The following is a 9,067-nucleotide window of genomic DNA, read 5'->3' as shown; positions in this document are numbered from 1 at the left end:
CATATACTTCACTAGCTTGCTTCCCTATGGTGTCATGAGTTGACAAAAGCAACTCCTCTTTCTTGTTGTCATGGACAATGAGGCCTTCTTCTTCTCTTATCATGATTGGTGGTGAGCTATTCAAGCTCTCATTGTTTTGAAAATTTCTTGCTCTCCGGATAGAGCATTTTGAAGAGTATCCACTTTCTTCTTCCATATGGGTGGTGATTCTTTACCCATAGCTTGATCTTTGCATTGAGATGCCAACTTCTTCCTATCATTTTCTTGGCTATAGTGATCAATCTTGAAACACGGCTCATGTAGTCGGGGAGCTCTCATTGTCTTATCAAGATTAAAAGTGATCGTCTCATCTCCCACTTCAAGTGTGAGCTCTCCATGCTTCACATCAATCACCGCTCCCGCGGTATGTAAGAATGGTCTTCCTAAAATGATAGGAATGTTGGAATCTTCCTCCATGTCAACAATAACAAAGTCCACCGGGATGAAGAACTTGCCAATTCTTACGGGCACATCCTCCCATAATCCTAAAGGTGTCTTCGTTGATCGATCCGCCATTTGAAGCGTAATATTGGTGCATTTAAGTTCTCCCATTCCTAGCCTTTTGCACACCGAGTATGGCATGACACTCACACTTGCTCCAAGGTCACATAATGCTTTGTTGATTGTGGTGTCGCCAATGGTGCAATTAATAGAGAAGCTTCCCGGATCTTTAAGCTTTGGAGGTAAACTTCCTTGTAGAATAGCACTACTCACTTTAGTGAATGCAATAGTCTCTAGCTTCCGGATGGATTTCTTTTTGGTAAGAATGTCTTTCATGTATTTTGCATAGGCCGGAACATGATTGATCAATTCCGTGAATGGAATTGAGACTTTTAAGTTCTTCACAATCTCCATGAACTTTCCAAGTTATTCATCAAGCTTAGGCTTAGCTTGACGACTTGGGAATGGAAGTCTAATCACAATAGGCTCTATCTCTTTAGCCTTCTCTTTATTCTTCTTCTTTGAAATCTTCATTGGTGGTGGGTTCTTCTTCTTTAGAGTTCTCCACAACTTTGTGCTTGTCAGTAGAATTCACAACATCTTCATCAATGGGCCTCTTCGGCTCTTCATACCTTGTACCACTTCTCAAATGGATGGCACTCACCGTTTCATGTCTTGGGGGATTACTTTGAGATGGTAATTGCCCCTTTTGTCTTTGGGAGTTAGAAGATGCTAATTGAGTCATTTGAGTTTCTAGCATCTTGGTGTGGGCTAGTATGTTTTTGATGGTGATATCTTTGGCTTGGCTATCTTTTTGCATTTGGGTGAAAAATTCTTGTTGGTTCTTTTGCATTTGGAGGACCGCTTTTTGAACATCAAAGCCTTGGTCATTTGGTTGATTGTATGAAGGTTGATTTTGAAAACTTTGGCTTTGGTTGTAAAAGGGTCTTTGAGCTTGACTTCTCATTGGAGGTGGGGTGTACGTTGGTTGAGGGTTTTGAACATTTTGGCTTTTGTATGAAAGATTTGGATGGAATTTGGTATTCTCATTGTAATAGTTGGAATAAGGGGTACCACTCTTATATGCTTGGAAAGCATTCACTTTTTCCCCTACATTCACTTTGGTCATGTCCTAAAGTTCCACAACTCTCGCATACTCCACTGGGAATTGAGGATGATGCCACCATAGCATTAACATGTTGTCTAGGTGATTTGGAAGCTTCATCAAGCTTAGCCATAGCCTTCTCAAACTTCAAATCGATGGTGTCAATATGAGCACTTAGTTGAGCACCTAATTTAGTGATGGAATCTACCTCATGTTTTCCTCCTCTAGTAGCCTTTCGAGGTCTACTATATTGTGAATTATGAACTGCCATCTCTTCGATTTTGGCCCATGTTTGATTGTCATCAACTTCGGTAAACATACCATAGGATCCCATATTGAGGATGTTGCGGGAGTCTTCATATAGACCGTTCCAAAATTGTTGCACAAGGAACCACTCACTAAGTCCATGGTGTGGACAAGAACGACAAGTGTCCTTAAATATCTCCCATGCTTCATACAATGATTCCTCGTACCTTTGCTTGAACCCAGTGATTTGGGCTCTCAACATATTGGTCTTCTCCGGAAGATAGAATTTCTTGTAAAAAGCAAGTGCTAACTTCTTCCATGAGTCAATACCAAGGGTAGCCTTGTCTAGGCTCTTCAACCATTGCTTTGCGGCACCAATCAGAGAAAAAGCGAATAATACCCATCGGATTTGGTCTTGAGTAACCCCGGTTTGAGAAATCGCATCACAATAGTCACAAAAAGTCTCCATATATGAGTGAGGGTCTTCACTGGGCATCCCTCCAAATTAACTTCTCTCAACTAGTTGTATGAATGCGGATTTCGCAATGAAATTACCGGTTAGGTGTTGTGGTGTAGGAGTACCATGTGGTAGGTTCTCCTCGGTTGGTACGGAATGTGATGAAAATTTAGGCATTGTGGGTTGATTTTGTGGTCGGTTTTTTATTGGGTTGTCCTCTCCTTCTCTTGCAAAAGGGTTGGTAAACTCAATGTTATTTGGTTGAATGTCCACAATCTCTCCAATACCTCTCAAAGTACCTCTAGCAACTCTTCTATTGTTGGTTAAGGTTCTTTTAATTTCAAGGTCAATAGGTAATGAATTACCTTGTGATCTCCTAGTCATGCAAAACATCAAACAACTCGAAAACGATTAGAACAACCTTGAGGATATTGACTTCCCCAAGGTGAAGAAAGACACAACTAAAAACAATTAATGAAAATCAAATCAATTTAACAGTGTCCCCGACAACAGCGCCATTTTTGGTCTGGTTCAAACTCGTCGTCAAAAGCTACCAACCAAAACAATATTTATAACTTCACAAACTACTCTTAGCAAAGAGGCAAGTAAAGGTCGGATCCCAAGGGACGGGTATTGATGTAGGATTTTTAATTGTAAATGGTCGTGTCTTAGGGTGTCACAATTTGGGTTGAGATGAGATTGGTCTAAACTAATTAACAAGATAAAAGTAAAGTAATGGAAGCAAGAAAGGTAATTAAAATGAGATGTAAACAATTGATTAAAAGCACTAGGGTGTCATGGGTTCATAGGGGATTCATGGGAGTTGATCATACAAACATGTTCTCAAATATATAGCAAGCACTTATTGTTGTGATGCGATCGAGTTGGTGTATAAGCTTACAATCCCTAAGAAGGTTTGGGTCCCGGAGCCGAATCGATTAGATTGTACAACACTTACAAGTCGACTTAATCCTTCCTATCCAACTATGCATGGTCTAGTGAGGCTCGAGTTGATGTATAAGCTTACAAGCCTCATTGAAGAGATAAGTGATGGGTAAAAAATGCAAGGATTCATAGGCTCGCATTTCATCAAACATAACATGTGCATAAGTTGAAATCACAACAAGCAAGCAAAATTGCTTCCCCTACTTCCCCATTAACACTAGCTACGAGACTACTCACTCATTATCAAATTCAACAAGCTAATAAGATTGTCGATCAAACTAACAAGGCTAAACATGATGAATAAATGAACGTAATTAAAAATAATTAAAACAAGGGTTAAGAGAATTATACCTATAAAGATGATTCCAAATAATAATGCAAAGAATAATAGAAGTACTTGATAATTGATGGAAGGTTGTCAATCTCCCAAATAAACCCAAATAATCTTCTAATTACCCAAAATAAAGGAAGAACAATCGCAAACTTAAGGAAAGATTAAGATGTGATTAATATTGATAACTTGTATTACAACTAAATTAGGACTAATTTGAGAGTATTAGGATGAGATTACAACTTGATTAGAACTTAATTCAAGCTTCTTTTATAATCTAGGTAGTACAATGGGGTATTTATACTAAAGATTAGGTACAAAGGTTAGGGTTACTAAGGGCTTATATGACTATTAAGACCTTAATAAAAGTTGAGGAAATGCTCCTCTCGAAGGAAATGAGCATATCCTCGTGCTAGTCTTCCACGATCCATGCGTCTTGAGCTGTGGCACGGGCTCTCTGGCCTCTGATCCGCTCGGATCCGCTGGAAGACGCTCGGCTCCATGAGCTGCGATCCGCTCGTCATGGTCGAAAGACGCCCAGATGTTGATAGCGGGTGACGCCCGGATCGTGTCTGGTCCGCTCGGATCCGTGGGCAGTCAGCATTGCCCAATTCACTTTATTATCTACTTAGGCCTCTAGTATTGGTCTTCTCTTAGATGCTTGGTCATTAGGTGCGATCCATTTAGCTCCATTTCGCCTTGTAATTGCAAGGTTAGTAATCCTTTCCTACCAAGGAGACAAAACCTCAACGAATATGCAAAATGGGAAGCTAAAGATAGTAAATGACCCAATTATGTACTATAAAGCATAGGACCGAGACTAATTCGGGGACTAAATGTGCTCATTTATGAGTCACATCAGTTTTAAAGGGCATCCGAGCAAAGAAAAAAGGAAAAGACAAGCAAGCCTAAGGAGGCTCTTCAAGGGAAGCTAGAGTAGCTGCCCATAGTAGAAGACCTATGGAAGCTTAGCCTATATAATGATAGTCTTCGTTTTATTTTTGTATTTTGAACTTGTTGTTTTAGAACTCTTTTAATTTCCTAGTTGGACATGGAAATTAGTTTATTTCCTTTTGTTTTCAAGAACAAGAAGTTTTATTTGAATTTTAGTGGCTTGGTTTGCAACCCAAGTCACTCGGTTTATGGAAATTTTCGTTCTAAAACTTGTCATTATACACCTTTCATATCAAAACGTAAATTATGTTGACTTAATTTAATCATAAAAGAATTACAACGATGGGATCATTGTAATTAAGTTCATAAGTCATAAATTTAATTCTCACTTATACTTTTGTGACTTAATGTCACATCTTATTTGATATAAGAAAGAATGATTATAAAGTCAAAAAGAGTTATTTTGAACTCTAAAAGGGGAAATTTTATAAGCCAATTGGCTACACCACTTATAAGACTCCATACGAGATATGGGAGGGCTTAAGACCTCAAGATTGTATACAACATTGATATAAGTTGAATTGAGTTATCGAACTCACTTTTGAGGATTTGCGATCCAAAACGGACACGTTATTTTAAACGAAAGGTCAACCTGGAGATACCTAAAATAGCAAGTCTATTTAACAAATGACATGGATCAGATTCGCATATTAGATGTGTAGGGATTCATTAATCTCATTTGTATACATATTGAATATGTGAATAATTAATTTAGTCATAAAATTAATATAAGATCTTATGCATGCAAAACAACCACAAGAGTAAAGAATAAAGATTCCTTACATTTGATATTTCGGAAATATGGGCACTAGTAAGGTCACCTACCTTATCTAGTTCTTGAGCTTTCCTTATGGATGAACAAGATTCAAGTGTGGAATCTATCCTCAAGGATTGTACCAAGGTAATCCCTCTCAATACATTCACTAATCTATTACTAGAAATTAGTAGATGTTCCTTTAAATATTACTAATATAAACTATTATTACTACTAGTAATTAGATCTTAATATTAGTATAGAAATGATGTTAATATTTATTCTTTCTCTCACAAAACAATTTTTAGAGAACTAACATTTTTCTCACACTAGAATGAATTTTGCAATTGGAAAAACTCTAATAGTAGAGAGAGGTGAAAGGGGGCCGGGTAGATCAAGGGAAACAAGGCCAATCCTTGCTTATGTTTTTCCTCAATTGTTCTTCACAAGACAACCTAAAGTGACCAATCCCTTAACCATGCATTATGGGGTTGTCTCTAGCATTTAAACTTAAAGCATAAATGTCTCCCATCCATATAGAAAAACCGGTTTCTATATGTAACATGGAATCCATTTTAAGTTTGTAATTTGGTCATTTGTAACTTGTGACAAATGTGACATGTTACTAGACATGTATCAATGTAATGCATTTTTTAACTTATTAAAAATCATTACATACAAAATAAATAATACAATTGGTAATACATGATTACTCATACGTAAAATGGACCATATAATTATTATTCACAACACCTTGTGATAATAATACATTATTCATTCTAATTATAGTTTCATAAACAATAAAACATCATCTAATTTAAAGGATTAATTAACTTGTATCATCATACAATTAATTAATTTATCAATTGAGACAGTTACCCTAAAGGTATGACCTTAAGGATCAACTGATCACCACCGTCACACGACAGTAATGCAACCATTACCGATAAATATGGATCAGTTGATAATAAAGTATAACTTTCCCTCATGTATTCTTATCATGAGATTTAAACACGTGAACGCATTATTGTCGAGGCACATACTCCAACAATCTCCCACTTGTCCAAGACAAGTGTGCGTCACCAATTCTCTTGTCCTATTACTATCTCCCACTCAATACAAGGTGTCTTGCAGGTCGTACTTGCATTTGATCATATCATGAGTGGTTTTCTCAATCTGGAGAATAACTGTCTGACCGGAATTATCTACCATAGATACTTTCCGAGCGTGGCCATGCATTTCTAGTTCATTGCTTCTCGAGTGGCCTTGAGATATAAGATAACCCTGACGGGGATGGACAATTCCTATTGCACTCTTCCCTTCGATTAGCCACAGCTCATCATGACCCAAAACATGTCCATAAGACCCCAATTACGAAGGTCGCCAAACATAAATCAAAGTCACTCTAAAACTGTGCCATCTTAGGCGAACAGTCATTATTAAAAGAATCGACTCATAAGAATATCATAGTAGCTCTCGCCACGACCAGGCTATTAAAATTGCCAGAACTCTATAAGCGGTCATAAACCCGACAGAGTGTCCCTCACAGTCGGCCTATGTGATCGAGTAGTCGTCTCTTATGACTCTATGGTACTTGAACTTCCCATCAACCGTATCACACTCTAGTTACTTTAAGACGTCACCTCATGTAAGTAACTATGGGCGATTACTATGTCAATCTAGTTCACTTTAATGGGGTTCAATATTGTCTAAACAACCCATTTGGATATGACAAAGTAATAAAAATTAAATTTAAAAAAACAAATGCGATTATTCTATATGAGCAAATAAAACAACTTTTTATTTCATATCAAATAGTCTAGTACAAACTGGGCATACGTTTAAGCCCCATGGATACAGCATGTCCATCATGTTTAGCCTGCGATAAAGGCTTGGTGAGCGGATCAGCCAAGTTATCATCCGTCCCAACCTTACAAATCGCAATTTCCTTTCTTTCAATAAAATCTCTAATAATATGAAATTTTCTGAGTACATGTCTAGATTTATTACTAGACTTTGGCTCTCTAGCTTGGAAGATAGTTCCATTGTTGTCACAATAGAGAGTAATGGGATCCTTGGCGGTAGGAACTACTTTTAGCCCTTCCACGAATTGCCTAATCCATACAGCTTCCTTGGCAGCTTCTGATGCTGCAACGTACTCAGCCTCCGTAGTAGAATCCGCAATCAGGGCTTCCTTGAAGCTTCTCCAGCTGACGGTACCACCATTGAGCATATACACAAATCCACCTTGTGATTTCATGTCATCTCTGTCTGTTTGAAAGCTTGAGTCTGTGTAACCCTTAACACATAGCTCGGAGTCTCCTCCAAACACTAAGATAGAATCCTTAGTCCTTCGCAAGTACTTGAGGATATTCTTAACAGCTATCCAGTGACTCTCATCTGGATTCTCTTGATATCTACATGTCATGCTTAAAGCATATGAGACATCTGGACGAGTGCATATCATGGCATACATGATTGATCCAACAGCGGAAGCATAGGGAATCAATTTCATGCGTTCAACATCTTCGGGTTCGGAGGGCGATTGAGACTTACTCAAAATGATTCCACTACCCATAGGAATTAAGCCTCTCTTAGACTTATCCATGCTGAAGCGTCGAAGAATCTTGTCAATGTAAGATTCTTGACTCAATGCCAATATCCTTTTGGGTCTATCTCTATAGATCCGGATACCTAGTATGCATTGTGCTTCTCCTAAATCCTTCATTTGAAAATAATTTCCCAAATACTCCTTGACGGAGGATAACATTGGAATGTCATTTCCAATAAGTTGTATGTTATCCACATAGAATATTAGAAACACAACATTGCTCCCACTGAACTTCATGAATAAAGATGGTTCCTCAACCCTTCGAGTAAAACCATTTTCTCTTATAACATGATTGAATCGATGATTACAGCTTCTAGATGCTTGCTTAAGACCATAAATGGATCTCTTAAACTTGCACACTTTGTTACGATTTTTAGGATCTACAAAACCTTCAGGTTGCATCATGTACACCTCTTCTTCTAAATGCCCATTTAGAAAAGCGGTCTTTACATCTATTTGCCATATTTCATAGTCATGAAATGCAGCAATCGCTAACAATATCCGAATGGATCTAAGCATGGCTACAGGGGCAAAGATTTCATCATAGTGAAGACCCTGAACTTGGGTAAAACCCTTTGCAACTAGCCTAGCTTTGTAGACATCATCATGTCCTTCTATGCCATTCTTTACTTTGAAGATCCATTTGCATTGAAGAGGTCTCACCCGTTTAGGCAAATCCACAAAGTTCCAAACTTGATTTTCATGCATAGAACTAATTTCGGATCTCATGGCTTCAAGCCATAAAGCTGAATTTGGACTAGAGATTGTAGCTTTGTAGGTGGCGGGTTCGTCACTTTCAAGAAGTCACACATCAAAACTCTCATCCTCTTGGATAAGTCCAACATATCTATCAGGATGTTGAGAAACTCGACCCGACCTCCTCGGTTGAGGAATGATAACAGAATTAGACGACGAAGGAACGTCTTCTTGCGTCTCTATTTCGGTTTGTGGCTCTTGAACTTCATCAAGTTCAAAATTTCTCCTACTCTGTCTCTTAGAAATAAACTCACTTTCTAAGAAGACAGCCTCACTAGACACAAACACTTTGTGTTCTTGAGGTTTGTAGAAGTAATATCCTCGGGAGGTAATGGGGTAACCTATAAATGTTGGAGCTAGTGTCCTCCACAGTTAGTGTGATAACGTGTATAAATCTCTTATAGGTTCACAGGGTATACTTAGTATTT

General features: G+C 38.1%; 1 non-coding gene across 1 annotated transcript; it reads left to right on the top strand.

Moving 5' to 3' along the window:
* Positions 1-1,986: 1,986 nt before the first annotated feature.
* On the top strand, positions 1,987-2,093 carry LOC141609771 (small nucleolar RNA R71). The gene has a single exon (XR_012527682.1). It is a non-coding gene; the product is annotated as a small nucleolar RNA R71 (small nucleolar RNA).
* The last annotated feature ends 6,974 nt before the right edge of the window (positions 2,094-9,067 follow it).

Source organism: Silene latifolia, chromosome 10 (assembly GCF_048544455.1).
Source record: "Silene latifolia isolate original U9 population chromosome 10, ASM4854445v1, whole genome shotgun sequence".
Lineage (NCBI taxonomy): Eukaryota > Viridiplantae > Streptophyta > Magnoliopsida > Caryophyllales > Caryophyllaceae > Silene > Silene latifolia.
Note: the sequence above shows the minus strand (reverse complement) of the source record. Positions and strands in the feature narration are given on the sequence as shown.